The following is a 19,726-nucleotide window of genomic DNA, read 5'->3' as shown; positions in this document are numbered from 1 at the left end:
CCAGCCCAGAGACCAAGCAATTTAAATATGCCTCCAGCTTGTGCCAATTCATACCTCTAATAACAAACAAGTGTACCTCATACTTCTAGGAAGAGCATAAGAAGTGTGTGCTAAATGGTGATGGTAGGCTTAGTAAGAGAAAGAGTGCCCCACCACCTAGGCCTGAGAGGGAATATCAGAGTGAGTACAGACACAAATTGAATACCCAGAGTAAAATACAACCCTTTCAGGAAAAAACAAGATCAGCCACAAGCATTTTAAACCAGACAGCCTAGCCGAGGAAACAGGAGAGGAGGGGGAAAAGGGAAGGTGGGGATAGGGGGAGGAACAGATGAAAATGAAGGCTGAAACAATAAAAAATACATGAGGGGCCCGATGCATATGCAATTAAGCAAATCTTTTCATGAACCAACTCAACAAGGCGTGCAAACAAACCTGGATTAACTACTAGCAGGGAGCAGTAAAACGGCAAAATCATTTATGATGCCAGACCTACTATCTATAAGATTTGGAGCGCCACCCCCTAATTTTGTTTATAGCGTCCACCGAGTATCCCGCCTCTGCAGCCCCGATGGGAAAATTGTGGATACAGAAATCCAAAGGATTCAAACTCATCTTTAACAGAACTTTCAAAACTGTCCCAAATTGGAAGTTTGAAAGCAGGGAAGCATTGCCATGCACCACATATGACCCCCTGTGGGATTTCTAGTAAACATATGATAGTGCAACAGGACCAATAACAGAATTAGTGTATGCCCCAACCTGACCCATTGCCCCCTACCCAACTGGTCTGTCTTAAACCTGTGAACCTTACAACTAATAGTAAACCCATGCAAAACCATATTATTATAAAGTAGCATAAACATAACCAAACATCTAGAACAGGGGTGTCAAACACAAGGCCCGTGGGCCAAATCCGGCCCGCCAGACCTCGTCTGATGGCCCGCGGAGCTGCTGCCAGCCTTGCAGCCTCCCCTTTTTTTTTTTTCAATGAATTTACTCCGTGCCTGCACGGAGTAAATTCATTTAAAAAATGACTCAAGTTAACAAAAAAAAATTTTTTTACTTACCTTCCAGGATCTGGCCCGACTTCTTCCTGCCCCGCACTGCTCCCTGGGTGTTGGACGTAACGTCATCACGTGACGTCCGTCCGACATCTCCAGGGATCAGAGGAGCGTGCGGACGCCGCGGAGAGGAGCCAGACTGAAGAAGAAAGAAGTAAAGAAGTAAAAGAAAGAAAGAAGTAAAAGGTAAGTAAAGTAAATGGAGGGGGCAGATGGCTGGGCACTATAAAAGGGGGCACATGGCTGGGCACTATAAAAGGGGGCAGATGGCTGGGCATGGGCACTATAAAAGGGGGCACATGGCTGGGCACTTTAAAAGGGGGCAGTTGGCTGGGCACATATAAGGCAGGTGGAGCGGTAAACTTTGGATATACTGACCACTTCCATGTCACTTTACAGTGGTATAGGGACCATAAACTACAATCAAATACCCCAAAAATGTCCAAGAAAAGAAAAGTTTATGCAGAGGGAAGGCAATTTCAGGAGAGATGGGAAAGTGAATACATGTTTGTGATTAATGGAGACAAGCCGGTATGTCTTATTTGCTATGAGGCAGTGGCAGTGATGAAGGAATACAATTTACGCCGGCACTTTGAGACCAAACATGGAGCCAAATTTGCTAACTTTAGCCACCAGGAAAAGCAACAAAAGGTCCAAGAATTAAAAGGTAGCCTGCATTCTCAATGGAATATTTTTTCAAAAATGACAGCAAAAAATGATGCAGCAGTGAAAGCCAGCTATCTTGTGGCTGAAGAAATTGCGCGAGCTTCAAAGTGCTTTTCAGAAGGTGCATTTGTAAAGAAGTGTATGCTGAAGGTATGTGAACAGGTGTGCCCTGAGCAGAGACAGGCTTTTAACAATGTCAGCTTGTCAAGAAACACCATCACAGACAGAGTCAGGGACCTAGCCTGTAATCTTAAAACAAAGTTGGCTGAAGAGACATGCAGTTATGTGGCATTTTCATTAGCTGTTGATGAAAGCACTGACAATACTGATACAGCTCATCTAGCTATTTTTGTAAGAGGTGTGAAGGAAGACTTGTCTGAAAGTGAGGAGCTCTTGGATGTGGTCGCCATGTATGGGACAACAACTGGGAGGGACAACTTCAATGCAGTGGAGGAATCCGTAAATAAAATGAAATTACCTTGGGAAAAGTTGGTGGGACTTACTACTGATGGCGCTCCAGCAATGTGTGGAGTGAGAAATGGCTTGGTTGGACTGTTAAAAGAGAAAATGGAAAAAAGTAATTGCCACACGCCGCTGATAACTTATCACTGCATTATCCACCAAGAAGCTCTGTGTGGCAAGGTTCTGCAACTGGATAACATAATGTCCACAGTCACGAAAACAGTGAATTTTCTGCGTGCACGGGGTCTGAATCATCGTCAGTTCCAACAATTTTTGAAGGAGGTGAGCATGGAACATACAGATGTGCCATACCATACAGAAGTAAGGTGGCTGAGTAGGAGCACCGTTCTCAAGAGATTTTTTGAGCTTTTGGAAGACATTAATCTTTTTATGCAAAGTAAAGGGAAGCCCTTGTCAGAACTGTCAGATCCAAACTGGCTGTGCAATTTTGCCATGTTGTGTGACATAACAGAGCATCTCGCCCAACTGAATCTGAGGCTGCAAGGCCGCAAACAAGTCATAACCTCAATGTATGACGCAATAACAGCTTTCCAGGATAAACTGCGCCTATGGAAGTCACAGCTTGAAAAAAGACAGTCTTGCCCACTTTCCTATCTGCCAGAGCATTTCAACCTCATTCCCAGGTACTTTTTCATGTGCTCGATTGGGTACCAAAGTGAATCGGCTGATTGATGAATTCAATCAACGCTTTTCTGATTTTAAAGAACAAAACTTAACCTTTACCAGCTTTGCCAATCCCTTCAACATCGATGTTGACAGTGCACCACATCACCTTCAAATGGAATTAATAGAACTTCAGTCCAACAGCAGCCTGAAACCCCTGCTTTGATGCCACAGCTCCGACTTCAAGCTGCACGTGTTCTGTCCATGTTTGGGAGCACTTATCTATGTGAACAGATGTTTTCAGTCATGAATCTGAACAAGACCAAGCTCAGATCACGCATCACGCATCACTGATGATAACCTCCATGCTGTTTTGCGGATTGCTACAGCACAAGACCTAACGCCAGACATCGATGGACTGACCTTAGGAAAACGATGTCAGCCATCTAGTCAGAAAAGTTAAAAAAAAAGATAATGCCTTGTGTTTTCTATATGTTTAATAAACAGTGTTTGGCAATATTTGTATGTTTAAAAAAAAATTAATGTTTGTTACCAAAAAACATTTTTCAATACATTGTACAATAATTGTACATTTGAATATCTACTTGTCATTATTCTGACTATGTTTCTGCTTTCAGAGCTAGTTATTACTTACATTATTACAAAAAACAGTAATAATTGAATGCAGTGACATTAATTTATGATAATAAAGAGTGGACACATAGACCTACAGATACAACCGGCCCTTTGATGGGGACCAAACTGCTGATGCGGCCCCCGATGAATTTGAGTTTGACACCCCTGATCTAGAAGAAGCAATCAGTCAGCCCACACAGAAAGTACCAAAGAAAGCCATAGCAAAGGCCGTCCTGAACAATCTAGTTGCAAAGGCGCCAGTGGGGATGCCCTCCAAACATACCATCATATCAGCAACAGGGGCGCACCCAGGGGGGGTTGCCTAGTCCCCAGAAACCCCTGTCCTACCAGGGGTGTTGTATGCTTACAGTGGCCCCTCTCCCGGGACCAGCCACTACTGATTGCAATACTCTCCCAGTCATTCCCCTGCTGTGAGAGCACAGCTCTCTGCCGGCAGTTTGGCTCCACCCCTTTTCCCCACGGGGCCAGCATGAGTGTTATGCAGGAGGCAGCAGCAGAAGAAGGTAAGATTGTGTGTGTGTGTGTGAGTCTGTGTTTGTCAGTGTATATGTCAGCTTACATATTTGTGTGTTTATGTATGTGTGTATTTATGTATGTGTGTGTATGTGACAGCTTACATATATGTGTGTTTATGTGTGTGTGTGTGTGTGTGTGTGTGTGTATGTGACAGCTTACATATCTGTGTGTTTATGTATGTATGTATGTGTTACGAGCCGCGGCAGTGCCCAGCCGCCGCGACTCACTCACCCGCGTCCCGGCCGTCGCCATGGCGACCGGGACGTCATTTCCGGCCATAACCCGGCCGTTGCCGGGGCAACCAGCAGACGCTTCAGAGCTGCGTCCCGGCAATAGGAGGAAGCCGGGCGCAGCGATTCTACAGCCTGTGGGCTAATTAAATAGGGGCAGATCATAGGAGGCAATTACAGGCATTAGCCTGCAACTGTGCAGGCCAGGGACAAGCCCTGATTGGCTCTATTAGTGACTGCTCTATTAACCTGCAGGAGTGTGTTCAACCTGTGATTGGTTCAGCTGGGTATTTAAGGCAATGAGGTCTGCTGCCTCATTGCCGGTTATAGCTTCTGTGCTCCAGTCTGCTGACCTGCTTGTTCCAGTTCCTGTATCCTGTATCTACGTTTGACTTCCCGTGTATGACCCTTGGCTTCGTATTGGACTTCGCTTGTGTTTCCTGTGACCCTGATCCTTGGCTTGTTTACCCGTTCTGCTACTTTGCCTGTGACCTCTGACCTCAGCTTGTTCATCATTACTGTTACCTGCTGCCGGCCTTTGACCTCTGCGTGGACCTGACTCTTCTTGCCTGGGTTCTCCCCAGCCGGTACACACTTCACGACCCTCTGTCAGTCTGCAGCCCAGTCTGTCCCCACCATCAGGGGCTCCAGTGAACACCTGACTGGCAGAGTAGACTCCGGGTTGTGTTGTGCCAGCTGGAGGGGTTCCTAACATTATAACCGGCCCACTCACGGAGACAAGATTAGGATGGATGCAAGTGGATCCACACCGTCTCCGGCACAAACCCTAGCAGGCCATGTTGAGTCTTTGTATCAGATGATGCAGGGATTGGCTGAGCGTATGTCTGTTCAAGAAGAAGCCACAAAAGCTTCACAATCTCCTCCAGATCCCATCTGTGAGCCCAAAATGAATTTACCGGATCGGTTCTCCGGAAATAGAACCTTGTTTCGGAACTTCAGGGAGAGCTGCAAGCTCTATTTTCGGATGAGACCCCGCTCCTCCGGTTCAGAGCAGCAACGAGTTGGGATTATTATTTCCCTTCTACAGGGTGACCCCCAGTCTTGGGCGTTTTCTTTGCCACAGACCAGTCCGGCCATGCAGTCCGTAGACTCCTTCTTTGAGGCATTGGGTTTACTGTACGATGACCCGGATCGAGTGGCCTCCGCGGAAGCTCACCTACGGTCCTTGAAACAAGGCAGACGGTCGGCAGAAGAATACTGCGCGGAATTCCGTAGATGGTCACCTGACAGTGGATGGAACGACCCTGCCTTACGTAGTCAGTTCCGTGTCGGCTTATCTGAACAGATTAAAGATTCGCTAGTGCAATACCCGTCTCCTAGCTCTCTGGAGGATCTGATGCACCTCTCCATTAAAATTGACAGGAGATATAAAGAGCGGAAAACTGAAAAGGAAACGTCATCACCTCCATCCGCCTTCGTTCCTATCTCCCAGGATGGTGAGGAACCAATGCAATTGGGAGCATACCGTCTTTCCTCTGAGGAGAGAGACAGGAGACGGTCACAAGGCTTATGTTTATATTGTGGCGCAAGAGGCCACTTCTCCCGTTCTTGCCCAAACAAGTCGGGAAACGAGCATGCCTAAGGAACGAGGGGAGAGTTCACTTAGGTCTACAAATTGTCTCCCAGAAAAATGCACTATTGGTCCCTGCACAGCTCACGTTCAGTGCTCGTTCTACGAAACTATCAGCCTTCATTGACAGTGGAGCTGCTGGCAACTTCCTTGACATCGAGTTTGCCCGCTCTGCTGGGATTCCGCGGATTAAACTCCAATCTGCCATTACGGTATGTGGCTTAGATGGTAGTCCGTTGCCAGGAGGCAAGATTACTTGGGAGACCCCACCACTACAGTTGAACGTTGGCGCTCTCCATTCGGAATCCATAGTCTTACGTCTTATCGAATGTCCATCGGTTCCTTTAATTCTGGGCCACCCTTGGCTATCCTGCCATAACCCCGTCATGGATTGGGCAAAAGGAGAAATTGTCCAGTGGAGCCCCCATTGTACACAGTCTTGCTTGACACTACCTCTACGTATTATTCAGTCTATTCCGGAGCAGCTCCCTTCTCAGTATCATGACTACTGGGATGTTTTCTCCAAAAAGGCTGCTGACACACTACCACCGCACCGCAATTTCGACTGTGCCATTGAGCTCATTCCGGGCTCTAAATTACCCAAGGGACGCTTGTATCCTCTCTCCGGTCCAGAGACCAAATCCATGCAGGAGTATATTGACGAAAACTTGGAGAAGGGCTTCATCAGGCCATCCAAGTCCCCAGTAGGAGCAGGGTGTTTCTTTGTACCCAAGAAGGACGGTGGACTCAGACCCTGTATCGACTATCGAGGGCTGAACCTTATTACGGTTAAGAACACCTACCCCCTTCCCCTCATCTCCGTTCTTTTTGATCAATTAAGAGGAGCCACTATCTTCACAAAAATTGATCTTCGTGGAGCCTATAATCTCATACGTATTAGAGCAGGTGATGAGTGGAAGACGGCGTTCAACACGCTCTCGGGCCATTACGAATACCTGGTCATGCCGTTTGGCCTGAGTAATGCTCCTGCCGTATTTCAGGATTTGATTAATGAGGTGTTACGTGAGTTCCTGGGACACTTTGTTGTTGTTTACCTTGATGACATCCTCATATATTCAAAATCGTTGTCTGCGCACCAGGGTCATGTCAGACAAATCCTACAGAAATTACGGGAACATCACCTCTACGCGAAACTCGAGAAATGCGAGTTCGAGGTCCAGAAGGTATCCTTCCTCGGTTATCTAATCTCCTCAGAAGGTTTCTCCATGGACCCAACCAAGGTCCAAGCAATTCTGGATTGGATTCAACCGAATAACCTCAAGGCGGTCCAGAGATTCCTGGGATTCGCCAATTACTACAGGAGGTTTATTGGCGGCTTTGCTGATATCGTGGCTCCTATTGTCACCTTGACCCGCAAAGGAGGTGATCCAACTGTTTGGTCACAACAGGCAATAAATGCATTCAAAACCCTGAAGAAAGCTTTTGTGTCTGCTCAGGTTCTCAGACATCCGGATCCTAGGGTACCGTTTGTTCTTGAGGTAGATGCTTCTGACGTCGGTGCTGGGGCTGTCTTGTCACAAAAAGACCCCCAGACCCACCGCTTGCATCCATGTGCCTTTTTTTCCCGTCAGTTCTCATCAGCGGAAACCAACTATGACGTGGGAAACCGAGAATTGCTGGCAATTAAATGGGCCTTTGAGGAATGGCGACACTGGTTGGAAGGCGCTGCACACCAGATCTCCGTTATAACGGATCATAAGAACTTACAGTATATACAGTCAGCCAAACGTCTGAACCCCCGACAGGCTCGGTGGTCGCTGTTCTTCACTCGGTTCAACTTTATTATCACCTATCGTCCTGGTTCCAAAAATATTCAAGCGGACGCCCTGTCTAGAAGTTTCCTGGCACATCATGCTCCGGTCACCTGCTCAGAGCCTATTGTTCCTGTGTCTATGATTCATGCCGCATTAACTCAAGATTTGAGCTGTACCTTACAAAGGTTCCAGAGGTTGGCTCCTGATAACACTCCGGCAGGATGTTTGTTTGTCCCAGTTCATCTAAGGAAGACAGTCCTTGCTGAGGCACACAACAGTCGGACTGCTGGGCATCCTGGAGTCTACAAAACACTGGAAATCCTTTCCCGTACTGTATGGTGGCCGTCTCTGTCTGCTGACGTCAAGAGTCACGTCCGGTCCTGTGAAGTTTGTGCCAGGAACAAAGTTCCCAGGACTCGCCCGGTAGGTCAGTTAGTTCCGTTGGCCGCCCCTGGTAAACCCTGGACCCATCTGTCCATGGACTTTATAGTCGATCTGCCACCCTCTGCGGGACACAATACCATTTGGGTCGTGGTAGACCGGTTCAGCAAGATGGCACATTTCATTCCACTCACTAGGCTGCCTACTGCTCGAGATTTGGCAGTTTTGTTCATTCAACACATTTTCCGCCTCCATGGACTCCCTACAGACATCGTCTCCGATCGGGGTTCCCAGTTCATAGCGCAGTTCTGGAGATCATTCTGTACCCTCCTGGGAATCAAGGTCAGTTTATCATCTGCATACCACCCTCAGTCAAATGGGCAGACTGAAAGGGTTAACCAGTCCTTGGAGAAGTTCTTGCGATGCTACATATCAGAGTTCCATGACAACTGGTCCTCCTTGTTGCCCTGGGCAGAATTTGCCTGTAACAACTCCTGTCACTCATCCACGAAAACCTCTCCGTTCTTTTGCAATTATGGTTTCCACCCCAGATCTAACTCTTTGTATTCACTCCAGTCCGTTGGTATCCAGGAGATCCGTTCCACTGCCAGGGATCTCAGAGTTGTCTGGAAGAAAGTACATTCATCTTTAAAACATGCCTCACTTATTGCAAAAAAAAATTCGGACCGACACCGTACCCCCTGCTCCCTTAAGGTTGGCCAGAAAGTCTGGCTGTCTACAAAAAATATCAGGCTCAGACAACCTTGCAAGAAATTGGGCCCTAAGTTCATCGGGCCGTTCCTTATCATCAAGCAGGTGAACTCCGTCGCATTTAGGTTAAAAATTCCAGGCTCGTTAAGAATTCCAAACACCTTTCATTGTTCTCTATTGAAGCCAGTGCTTTATCCTGGTCAAGCCCAGTCTTCAAGTGTGCCTGGGAGAGGTCCCAGTGGGCCACAAAAATTCGTGATTCAAAAGGTCCTTGATTCTAAAAATGTTCAAGGACAGGTGCATTTCCTTATACAATGGAGGAATCGCGGATTAGAAGAGCGATCTTGGGTTCCGCGGAGACAACTCCATGCCCCAAAGAAACTGAAGGAGTTCTTCAAAAAATTCCCTAGGAAACCAGGATGTCGGGGTCCCTCGACCCCTCCTCAAGGGGGGGGTACTGTTACGAGCCGCGGCAGTGCCCAGCCGCCGCGACTCACTCACCCGCGTCCCGGCCGTCGCCATGGCGACCGGGACGTCATTTCCGGCCATAACCCGGCCGTTGCCGGGGCAACCAGCAGACGCTTCAGAGCTGCGTCCCGGCAATAGGAGGAAGCCGGGCGCAGCGATTCTACAGCCTGTGGGCTAATTAAATAGGGGCAGATCATAGGAGGCAATTACAGGCATTAGCCTGCAACTGTGCAGGCCAGGGACAAGCCCTGATTGGCTCTATTAGTGACTGCTCTATTAACCTGCAGGAGTGTGTTCAACCTGTGATTGGTTCAGCTGGGTATTTAAGGCAATGAGGTCTGCTGCCTCATTGCCGGTTATAGCTTCTGTGCTCCAGTCTGCTGACCTGCTTGTTCCAGTTCCTGTATCCTGTATCTACGTTTGACTTCCCGTGTATGACCCTTGGCTTCGTATTGGACTTCGCTTGTGTTTCCTGTGACCCTGATCCTTGGCTTGTTTACCCGTTCTGCTACTTTGCCTGTGACCTCTGACCTCAGCTTGTTCATCATTACTGTTACCTGCTGCCGGCCTTTGACCTCTGCGTGGACCTGACTCTTCTTGCCTGGGTTCTCCCCAGCCGGTACACACTTCACGACCCTCTGTCAGTCTGCAGCCCAGTCTGTCCCCACCATCAGGGGCTCCAGTGAACACCTGACTGGCAGAGTAGACTCCGGGTTGTGTTGTGCCAGCTGGAGGGGTTCCTAACAGTATGTATGTATGTATGTGTATGTGACAGCTTACATATCTGGGTGTTTATGTATGTATGTGTATGTGACAGCTTACATATCTGTGTGTGTATGTATGTGTATGTGACAGCTTACATATCTATGTGTGTATGTATGTGTATGTGACAGCTTACATATATGTGTGTTTATGTGTGTGTGTGTATGTGACAGCTTACATATCTGTGTGTTTATGTGTGTGTATGTGTATGTGACAGCTTACATATCTGTGTGTTTATGTATGTATGTGTATGTGACAGCTTACATATCTGTGTGTGTATGTGACAGCTTACATATCTGTGTGTTTATGTATATATGTGACAGCTTACATGTTTTTGTGTTTGATACTGTGTGTGTGTCTGTGCTTGTCTGTGTATGGGACAGTTTACATATCTGTGTGTTTGACACAGTGTGTGTGTTTGTATCCACGCCCCTACACATATTGGACACGCCCACTTGTATCATGGCGCGGAAACCCCCCTCCTCGAATCCTGCGTTTGCCCCTGAGCAAGCATGGACTCATCAATGAGATGCTGCTTAATCACCATTACTGGCTGTCGTCTATCCTATCCCTTCAAGGCTTTTCTATCCTTGGTAATGTCACATTGACCCTATTAGTTGGAGTAAAATGAGTTACCCCGTTAAAAACCGTCGCACACAAAAGCAGACATACAGTGCAGCAGCCCTTTTTCTCTAAAGTCATTATTGTCCCTGAAAACCAACCAGTCTGTCTCACCATGCTCTCTAGGCATGGATGGAGCCAGAGAAATTTGTGCCAGTCCGTCTATGCCAGACCGGCAATCTTCCAAACCTAAAGAGGACAAGGCATACAGTTAAGCTTGCATGGGGCACAAGCCTCCTGAATCTATCCATTTGAATGATTTAGAACGCTTAACAACTGGGACAAACAATATAAGCCGGAAACATCTAAGCACGAGCTGATGCAGCAACTAACTCGCCGGAGTTGTCGAGGCGCATTGATTGTTGATAGACTGGACCACCCCCATGTTATCACACCAAATATTATTGATTTTTCCCGTGACCAGTCACCTTCCAGGTTAGCCCCAAACCCAGCGGAACCCACCACGTCCGTGAAGAGCTGCCAGGCAAACATTAGGCACCGGCGAGGATAGCTATATACAAACTCTTTTAAATCCCAGAGAAAAACGAGTGTCCTTAGAAAGCCAAACAAAGTGATGCAGTCCCGTGACCCCTGCAGTAGCCAGCTCAAGTTTCCTGCAGAAAACTGTGCTGACCTGGATGAACCTAAAATATGTCTCATTCAATCGTGGATGGGGCCTTGACAATCGGCCTTGCTTGAAGTCTGAGGTACCATGGTTGCAGTGAAAGGCTGGTTCCTGGTACAATCATTGGCAGGTTGGTTCACTCCACAATGTTTATAGGAGTGTTTGTACCTACAGGCAGGGCCTTTTGCATACTGGGAGCTTTTAAATGCAAAAAGGACTGGGCATGCTAGGCCTACCCTGGCCAATGAATTGCTGCACACCAGACCCCTTGCTGATACCCCTGCTAGGCTGAGTAATATCTAAGCATACCTCCACATCGTGAAGCAAAATCAATGCTAGCTAAACCATCCTGGTTTTTCAAAAGTCACGACCATGCCATGTCCAAATGACAAAACCATTTATGAATACTATACACCAAGCCATATTGAATAATGTTAGTTACATGCTATGGAATTTCTAGTTTGTATAATTTTACACTGTATACATTTACTTTTTTATAAATGTACTCCCATTCTTAATTCCTACATACTCCCATTGCACCTAATGTAAATAACATTAACAATGTGTTCTGTTATATAGTATACATATCATTATTATCTGGATCATAAAAAAGTGTTAATCCCCTCAGTTTTTTTCTAAAGTCATATATTTCTGAATATATGTGAATATAAATATAGACACATGGCCGGTGAATCTTTGAGATAACTTTGCACTTTTAAGAGGGCATAATAATTCAAAATAGGAGGATTCAATGGATTTTTAAATTAAAATGCCCCCAGCTAGAAAGTGAAATATTTGTAAGTATTGAAAGTAATCAGATATCTATCAGTTTGGTGAAGGAAATCCAAGCATTATAGAAACAAATAGGCCCCCCTGGAGCAGTCCTGCTTGTAACCAGCTTATAGCAGGTTTAAGTGTACGACCATAGAGAAGGGCTTGATGAGAAAGATATGGAGGAAAGCAATCAAATAGTTATTCAGTTTATACTCATAAGGGAAAAGATTTAGCAGTGGAGATAATTGTGAAAAGTGAAGCATATAAGTCCTTAGGGCATCAAATCAATGATCACATTGGTACTTTAGATAAAACATAAGTTTCCACTTGCATCTAGGGCATTTGACTCTCCAAATAATTCCAATGAATTAATATTGAGAACTAAGCAGCTAAATAATACAGTTCGAGGACAGAGACATCTATAAACTTGGATTTAAATAGAATATTCCTAGATATCCTGATTCATTCCATGACCTTTAAAAGGGAAGTAGGGGATCTGTGAACATGAGTGACAGGTTATGGAGTAGTTGGTGAACATCATCATCATCATCAGCTATTTCTATAGCACCACTAATTCCGCAGAAGACAAGAAGAAAGGTCACAATAACAGCCTCCCAGACCAAGACAGATGGTAAAAGTGCTGCAATTATAAAGCCCACTTAACTTTTGAAATCAATGGGACTATTCTCTAAATGAGAGCTGTAGGAGTGAGTTAGTTTTACCCCAAAGTGATCTATCAAATCCTAGTGCCTGCTAAAAGAAAAATTCTCCCTGCAACTGGATGTAAGTGTCTGGCCCATTATGACCTGTAGTGCTTGAGATTGAGATATACTTGTGAGCCTAGAGTTAAGTGAATAGTTTAACTATGTAAGATAGGTAGACTGGGGAAAATTCAAATGTCCTAAGCACTGTAAAAATAAAGGTCTAATCAACCTTGTTGAACTTTCTTGAACTTCTGAAAGTATGTATAGTCAAATGGGAGGCCTTTAAGCCATTTGTTATAAAGGACAATCAGTCTAAATATGTCTGGATTAAAGCTTCGTTATATTTTTCACCTGGAGGTATGGGCAATGAAAATCCTTTGACCACTGCCTTGTGAGCAACCCACAGTATGGACAGATTTATATCTCAGGTGTTTTTCTTACACATACATCAACAGAGTCACAAAGGTGGAAGTCCTTTTTTTAATGCGCTATTAGATTAGTTCTTGAGTGAAAGTTAGGTATTCAAGTGAGTTCTTTTGTTAGGGCAGGGCAACCGATGCCTAACTAGTGGGCCAGTGACTAGACAGTGTTGCTGTGTTTGTCAGTGCTGCTTTTTGTTGTCTGTTATGGAAAAAAGTTAGTATTTTCTGCTATTCTGACAGAATAAAAGAAGAAGAGTGATCTAGAAGTCTGTATTTATTCGTTTTTCAACATCATGACATTAAAGATATGGCTTTTGATTTTGATGTCATATTTGGGACGTTTGAACTGCCTACAGCTTATCACATTCACAAGCCATGAATCCAAAATTGTGCTATAGTTTGTCATCATATCACAGTCTATTAAGACTAGCTTCTCCATTAAGCATGTGTGATTGAATGTGAATGGAGCGAACTATTCCTGATTATTGTTGACTATGCTGTCTACTTGAGATGATAGTGAGTATTTATAGAGAGAACATAAGTTTCTATGTGAACTGCTGTTGTCATGAAAGTCACCTGGGACTGCTTTAATTGTCATAGCTATACATATTAATCAGACACATTCAAGACTAGTATAGACTAGTATGGAAAATTGTGAAAGCACAAAACAAATTGCTTCTTTTTCTTTTGTGACTTTATGCATACATTTGTGTACATGTCTGTCTGTTGTTATGATTGCACACATTATGCTGGGAAGAGCTGGATAGACTTGAGTGGTTTGGAGAGGGGTTATTCAAATAAGTGATTAAGTAAAAAGTGTGTCCTGCATAGATAATGTCACTATGATGACTTGAAGAGTCTTAACCCCACCCGTTTCAGAAGCATTTATGGTAAGGTGGTTTATACAACCCAGAAACTGGCACATAATACACCCTGGCAATTCTAGTCGGCCAGAGAAAAGCATTTATTTTTCTCTAGGATTTGTTCATTTTCTCTGAAGAAATTGAAAAAATGACAATTAAATTTGTATGGGAGTAATGTTATTCGGATGTTTAATTTTTTATGATATACTTCTGGCTCTGACCCTACTAATAACTACCTGTACATCTAAAACATTTACTTAGAGGATGTGTACTATATAAAGTTAATGCTTATTTAAATTATATTTTAAAATGTGCTGAATTGCACTTACATGTTGATTTATTATGTATGGTTATCTTACACAAAGCCTTCTACAAATACTTGATAGCTTATTTGTACACTGAAATTTAAAGTTGATATTTGTGTGCTACATGAAAAAACTGTCAGTATTTAACTTATGTTCAAAACAGAATACTAATTTGCACCCCCTTGCATTGTAACATGGTTTTGTCCAGGAGACTGAAATAAGAAGTTTCTCAAGTTAAGATCCTTAATGAATCAGGCCCTTTGTCTTGTTTTGGTTCATCATTTCAAACAGATCTAAGTCCTGGGAGTGGTATGTGCAATGTAAGTTTATCTTAACTAGTTCTCTACAAATTTCAATCAACTTGCCTTTCATACTTTAGCAATCTACCGACCACCAAACCAACATTACTGTGTTTGTTCCTAATCTTAAAGCTCTGGAGAGTATGCTTGCACTATATAAATTAATTTTAGTAATTAAATATATCATAAATATACAATAAAAGATCCATTAACAAACATGTCACATTCATCATTAGGAATTCTGTAATGGTGCAGAGGGATAGAAAAGAAAGTGTTTTTAAGCCATATACTGTGTAAACCTGTGTTTACAAGGCAATCTGTGACAGAGTGTTAGCTGAGTTAGGAACAGCAGAAAACATGGGAATCACGAGTTAATCTTCCCCCACTCCCTCTTCAACCACCACCCCACCTTATCCCAAGGGCCAGGTAGACATGTTACAAGAGCTGTTTATTCTGCAGAGCTGTATTTGGACTTTGAAAGTCAGAAATGTTTTTTTTCTCCCATAACAATATTTTCCTTTCAACTTACTGTTAGAGGGTGAAATCAATATAACATCCAATTGCTCTACATTTAACAATTATAAATAATAAATGTTACTCTACGATCATTTTCTCATCATTGTTCTAGATTCAGAGCTGGAATATTACACCTGATTCAGCCATAGTAACATAACACCTACTTTTCCCTGTCCAACCACCCTGGACTGTTACCCTTACCAGGTAGACACTTACAATGAGGGAACCACTGCTTAAAGAATAAGGTTTACTTTAATGTGGAACAAAGTGTTTTGAATTGTAAAACCGACCTTTTGAATGGTCTGAAGGTTAATACATTTATTATGTAGATCTGAAACTGTACAAACAATTGTGAAATGTTGGCAGCCACATGTGTTTTATAGGCATGAATTGTATGTGATCTGAAAGATCCATTAATATTGATGTTGATCTTTCATCTATGCAAATTTTATTCACCTTGACTATTATCTGTGCCAACTGAAGGGTGTCCGATTTACCATTTAGTGCTATATGGATAGACATTCAAATGCATACATCAAAAGGGTAACCATCAAAAAAGAAAAGCAGTAATCCATGCGCCAACTAACGTTCTGCACTGAAACACGACGTTTAGAAACTGACAGATAAATGAAGTGGGCATAAGTTCATTGGTGTCTTATAGTTAAAGTTCCTTTTTCCATGTTGGTGTCAATGAATCAATAAACTAGATGATTTGATCTGTAACTTTTTGCTGGCATTAATTGGGGTTACAAGTACTATTTTAATGTGATAAGCATTAATATATTATACTTTTGCAGAGTAATATTATCTGCATGCCTCCAAGGTTACTCCAGGCAATCCTTTAATTTTAGCCTAACGATGAAGAATAATTGTATGAGCATTTGGTACATTGTGTGATCCCGTGAAATGCAGAGAATCCTCCAGATCTAACCTTATCCACTGCATTGTAAGACATAATTGCAGTACAGACTGGTTAGAGGTGAACAAAGCCATTAATGTGCCTCCTAACAAGCTCTTGATTGCTTTGTACACTGTATCTAAATGAATTTTGCATACATTAAAAATGTTTATCTATAGACTAGTAGTACTCGTTCTGAGCAAATTCCATTCATTTTCAGTTTCACAGTGCTATGATTTTGGGAGAAGCAGGCTGCTTGTAAATTTACAATTTGTCTGTTTAGAGATCTAGCGATATCTACATAGTAACACTAATGGTTTGATTGTCCCTCTAAGCAATTACCATTTTTTCATCAGTAGAGAGAAGCAAACTATTTGAGATGTGCAAATTTTGCTAATTTGCAAGACCTGAAAAACTCTACAGAACATGAAATGGTGTTGAATTAGCTAGAACATTTTATAGCTAGGAAGGATGAAACAAGACACATGTCTAAAAGTTTTACAGTTTTTTATTTTTTTAAAGGTTTTAAGGCAAGGGGAGAAGGGTACAGAAAAAAGGACATGGGGAGAGTGGTGACTACATACTGGGGAGCAGACAAACAATGTACACCAAGCAACATAGGTATTATCAGAGACATAAAGCCACTCGATCCTGTAGTGGGACTGGAGATGAACTGGATTATATGGTCCCTAAAAAGACATCAGAGGTAGGGCACCTGGGTGAGGGGTGGAGATGTCGGGGCGTATAAGCCTAGCGCCTTCTCCATTGGTAGTTTAACTTTTATAAATTTTAACGTGTTTTACTTGCCAGTTACCAGAGTCGTAACTTAGAATTCTGGCGCCTGGGGCAAGAAAGAGAAATGCCGACCCTAAGCCCTTAATTTTAACCAAACTAACCTAAAATATTCCTAAATTGCGCGCCCCCCCCCCTTTAGCGTTGCACCCGGAGTCGTCACCGATAGGAACCAATTTGATTCTAGCTATCATTTATCTAGTAGACTCTAGGAAATAGTAGCTAGAATCTGATTGGTTGTTATGGGCAACACCTCAACTTTTCTTTCTAGACATTTTAGTAAATCTATCCCTTAAAGTGCTTTCAGTCCTTTTGGGAGAAAGGCACCATATAAATAAAATTATTATTATTATTATTATTATTATTATTATTATGCTGAATCTGGAGAACAGTAAAGTTGTTTAGTTAGAGGATTAACTTCAATGAAGTTAAATAGCAACAGTTTCTTCTGATTGTCACTAAATGCTGCCAAACATTGCTGCTCATTGATGGTTATTGTAGGGTTTGCTGTTAATAACATGCTTGTTAAATAGATCAAATGTAATGTTTGATTGGTTCCTGTAAATTTTAGTTCAGTTGTCAATGCACTAAATAAATGCATGATCATAATTCTAGAAAATATGCATTTTACACTGTTAGGATCATAGGAGTATTTGGGGTGTTTTCCTTTTTTATTTCAGAGATTTGTAAATAACATTTGTCATCTTCATTTTTGGACAATCAATTCCTGGGAACTTCAGTCCATCATTGTAAGAAGACATTTCAATGTCTTCTTATAATGATGTCAATTAAGAGGAGTACAAATCAGATAAGAGGATAGTTTCAATAAAAAGTATGCAGTACTATATTAGTGTTATTGAGTCATTAAGGAGAGCAAAGCATGAGAAAGGAGTAACTTTGCACATGAGCAAAACCATTTGTATTGGAGGGGGAGGTAAATTTAAAATGTGGGGACAGATTTATAGTTGCGGTAGGACATATCCTAGATCAACTTTAAATTTCAGTGTAAAACTAAAGCTATCAAGTATTTGTGTGCTAGATGAAAAAAATAGCCAGTTTTTAACTTTTGTGCAAAATAATAAACTGATTTCCACCCCTGGCATTGTAACATGGTTTGCCCCTGAGAACATTTACACATTTTTTTTTCCTTACTTTCATTAATGACTCAGGGCCATTAGGTTTAAACTTAATATACTGTACCATCTGCACTCTCTTGTTTTTCTGCTTTCATTCACAGATGGGTAGTTTGCTGGCATAGGACTTTACAAGAGCACCAGCAATCCTTCATACATTGATTATTATATTTTTGGACATTTACATATATATTGACCATGACTGGTTTGGTACAAGGCTATTCTTGTTTGCATACAGATATTTTATTGTCTTTGAAGGTTAAAGACACAGTACCCTGTAACTACTCCTAATAGTTGGCCCTGGCTCACTTTGGATGCTGAGCCTACTAAGTGTCCAGTCTTCATCAGTGACTTTGCAATGAGTTAATGAGGTTTGCTGCAGCGCATCCATAAGTTGTGATTCTCGGGCTAACGGCATTAGGCAGAAGATGAAAGCTCACAGTTCAGGAATAGGCCAGTAGAGCAGCTAGAGTTGCATTTGAAACTGATGTGTCAAATAACATGAGTGGATAGCATCTGTTGCATCCTGACCTAATCCAATGTGTTATTTTAAGTATAGAAATATACATTTTCTGAGAGTAAACTGTGATAATCACTGCTCGGAACTATTTTTTCTAACCCAAGTCTTACCCTTGCTCAATAGCCATTGAAGACTTTAATAATTTCTGGGTGATCATTAAAACGCCAATTTTTTACTTCTTTCCCGCTTCAAATTTCATAAAACACATTCTTATAATGGCAGCATGATTTAAAGTATTGAAAAGATTACATTATGTTTTTCTTAAATATTTACTTATCTTGTGTGCCTGATTTGTAATAGAATTAGGTGATAATGAAATGGATGAAGGTTGTAAAAGCTGTGATTGAGTCACATTTTTAAAGTATAATCCTCATAGCTGTACAAATTTGCACAGATATTTCTTCAATGGAACAGATACATAAAACATCTGATATATTATTTTTGAGGCTGTAAATGCCTCTTATATCAGACATTTGTCCTTTTGAAATAGTAGATGTTGGTTTGTTACTCAGTTCTGGCTGTTTCCCAGAAAACACTTGTCAGAAGAAAATGCTCACACAGTGAAATAAAAATCCTAAATAGATAAAGGAAGGTGATACATTATTTGCAAAACTAAATACTTTAATGCTACGGTATTGCATTGCTGAGTCTTGAAAATCATTATATTAGATCTTGTGTTAATATTTTAGAGGAAATGATTGAGCTGTTTTTATTTCAAGTTGACATTACTGATTGAAAATATCATAATAATTTTTTTTAACCGTTTATAAAGTCACATTTTGATTTATTTTATCCTGATAAAATCAATCAAGATCTGTGAAGATTCAAACAGCTGTTTCTACCCATCTTTCTTAATCATTTATAAGAACAATAGAGCCTATTTTTATACAAATAATGATGTTCCATTCATATACTTCACAATGGTTCATGTGACTTTCATCTATTTGTTGACCTTAGGACACAAAGTGTACACTTCTCAGTTTGACAATACAGGGTTTTATTACTGTATTAATATATAAAAACTATTATTTCCAAAATTTAGTGACGACAGTGAAATTATATTTATTAATTTATGTATTTATATATTACTAATTTGTAGAAATGTAGTTAATATACTGTATTGTGACACGTCACTCCAATAATCTCTGACAACGTCTTCTCTGAAAATATATCTTATTAACAGATTATTGTTTACAAAATTACAGACCAAAGTATTGGGGAGGGGCCATTGATTGTGGACCACCCATCCAGACGTCCCGGTCTATTCTTCTGGGAAAACACATGTCCAGTGAAGATCCATTTGGGGCTTCATTGCCCATACTCCAGCTTTGCCAGCTTCTATTCAAC

The 19,726-nt window shown here is 42.1% G+C and overlaps 1 pseudogene; it reads left to right on the top strand.

The window, feature by feature from the left end:
- Nucleotides 1-1,502: 1,502 nt before the first annotated feature.
- Nucleotides 1,503-3,279, top strand: LOC142108235 (general transcription factor II-I repeat domain-containing protein 2-like; annotated as a pseudogene).
- Nucleotides 3,280-19,726: the final 16,447 nt, after the last annotated feature.

Source organism: Mixophyes fleayi, chromosome 1, assembly GCF_038048845.1.
Source record: "Mixophyes fleayi isolate aMixFle1 chromosome 1, aMixFle1.hap1, whole genome shotgun sequence".
In the NCBI taxonomy this organism is placed as follows: Eukaryota; Metazoa; Chordata; class Amphibia; order Anura; family Limnodynastidae; genus Mixophyes; species Mixophyes fleayi.
Note: the sequence above shows the minus strand (reverse complement) of the source record. Positions and strands in the feature narration are given on the sequence as shown.